The sequence below is a fragment of the Mus caroli genome, unplaced genomic scaffold (assembly GCF_978045245.1).
Source record: "Mus caroli unplaced genomic scaffold, Mus_caroli_1 scaffold_8, whole genome shotgun sequence".
NCBI classification, from domain to species: Eukaryota; Metazoa; Chordata; class Mammalia; order Rodentia; family Muridae; genus Mus; species Mus caroli.
The window spans coordinates 140,355,126-140,357,516 of record NW_028227263.1 but is presented as its reverse complement, the minus strand read 5'-3'; the positions used below and the strand labels follow the sequence as shown (position 1 = coordinate 140,357,516).

Sequence of the window (2,391 nt, the reverse complement as noted above, 5' to 3'; positions counted from 1 at the left end):
AAAACCTTGGAAAGAGTGTAAGGTTTTTTTGGGATGAGTGTACATCATTGGCCGTGGTCCAGTTGCTGGGGCTGGTTCATTTGCCTAATTAGGAATTCCTGGTGCAAGCTGGACATGTTCTTATAAGGAGATAGGAAGTTTAACCTGCATACTGGACATTAGGCTACATGATTACCTCAGTTTGGCAGAGGTGGGGGATAGACTGGCTATGTGTGTGGGTAGATGCAGTCCTAGAGCAAGTCAGGATCAGTCTTTCTCTTGCTGGTGTCAGGATGAGATTTTGTCAGGGTTTGGACATGTTTTGCCCTTAATGTTCCTCTATAACGGCTTCCCCAGTCACGTGGATTTCCAGACCCACAATGATGAGCAGAGAACAATGTCACCTAGGATCCCTAAAGATCAACAGTAAGGGAGAAATGGTGGGGAAGCTTAGAGTCAGAACTTTTATGACATGCCTCAACCAGAGACGAGATTCCACAAAGGAAATGTGAAATAAAATGCTAATACAATTTAGAATATATAAGCCCACAAATGTGACCACCAGCATTAAGATGGGCTTCTCTGGTCTCAGCATGTCCTCTGTTGTTTTGATTGGGATTATGTATGTGGTTCATTCTCTTGTGTTGTCTGTTTAGGTGAATCACGATGGAGACACTGGTCCAGGCCATGATGCCAAGAAATATGATGTCATGGGAAAACCGTAAGAAATTCATGTCTAAAATGACCCCATAGATGGAGCATATCCAATTGCCTTTAGAATCAGAGTCATTGTGTGATTTCTGTGGACCACTGACATTCATTGGCATGTAAGCATTATTTAAGACACTGAACAACCAGCAGCTGTAACAACAATAGCTCACAACCTGGGGGATATTTCTCTGAACATGACCCTAGCCCAGGTACCAGGAACAAGAGTGACAAACTGGTAGATGCTGAGGACACCGGTGGAACACATGATTGTGCCTCGTGCCAAAGAGTGAAAGAAGTATGCAAGTTTACATTTGAGGTCAGTTGGAGGTTTCATGGGAACAATATCAGTCATTTCATATGAATATACAAACAGAATGAGCATGAATGCATTGGCCACAGCCAAGTTGATTAAAATGACCTGTGTGGGTCTCAGTCTGGAGTCAGTCAAGATTGGAGAGAAGTTATGGACAAACTGAAGGATGTTGCCCACAGTCCCAACCACAACATGGCAAAGCAAAAGGATCTGAAGAGCCAACACTTCCATGGTTTTCAGGGTTTTATTCTGAGACACCATGGAGATGGCTTCATAACACAGTGGTGTAAGGATCAGGTTGGACAGTGCTGTCTTCAAGGATCTTCTCAATTATCTGAGATTTTCAATTGATTTGGTGTGTCTTTTTTTTTTTTTTTTAATCTGGCACTGCTTTGACATACCACAGGAGATTTTTCTGGAAAACAGTGAATAGGCATTGATCCAGAATATCAATTTCAGAAATATTTTCCTTTCCCTTCACTCATGATGTAATAGTGTGTGTGTGTGTGTGTGTGTATGTGTGTGTGATGCAACTCTACCTCTGTTGTTCAACAGCATGACACACATTTTTACACAGCATGTTTGAGAGATTTCTGAGCAGTTAAGAGCTCTTCCAGATGACCTGTGTTCTATTTCTAACATTGTCATGGCTACTTAGAACTGTGTATAACTCCACTTCCAAGGGAATTGGACCTTCCCATTCATACATGCTGGCAAAACACAAGTGCACATAAAATAAAAATAAAGAAAGAAATCTTTAAAATGTAACACAAAATTAAAATCCATGTTACATAATCAAATATGAATGAGGAACTGAGAAAGTGGCTCAGTGGTTAAGGGCACTGACTGCTTTTCCAATGGTCCTGGGTTCAATTCACTGCAACCACATGGTGGCTCTCAACCATCTGTAATGGGATCAGATGCTCTCCTCTGGTGTGTCTGAAGACAATTACAGTGTACTCACATACATTAAATAAATAAATGAAAAGAAAACAAGCAAATAAAATTTTTATTAAAAAAAAGAGTGAATGAAATATGTCCCCCAAATTAGTCCATATATATAATGGATTATATTTTCACAATACTCATCATAATGATAAAAAACAAACTATTATGTTTAAAATGTGCTAGTTTTCTGTTCACACAGAAGAACCTTGAATTACACTTGTATCATTTATTTGGGATTAAATAATGAGGGATCCTAGCATACTGTTGATTCATAACAGTCTGAGTTTTATTTGTTTTTCTAAGGAATTGGGTGCTGGACACATATCTGAGTGATCTCCTTCTTTTGTGAACCACAATAATAAATATTACCAACATCACCATTAAATGCTTTGCATACACAGATTAATTGAATACTTGTTTTATATAGCTTCTTTTGTGAA

The 2,391-nt window shown here is 39.1% G+C and overlaps 1 pseudogene; it reads right to left on the bottom strand.

The window, feature by feature from the left end:
* Window positions 1–307: 307 nt before the first annotated feature.
* Window positions 308–1,375, bottom strand: LOC110289219 (vomeronasal type-1 receptor 4-like; annotated as a pseudogene).
* Window positions 1,376–2,391: the final 1,016 nt, after the last annotated feature.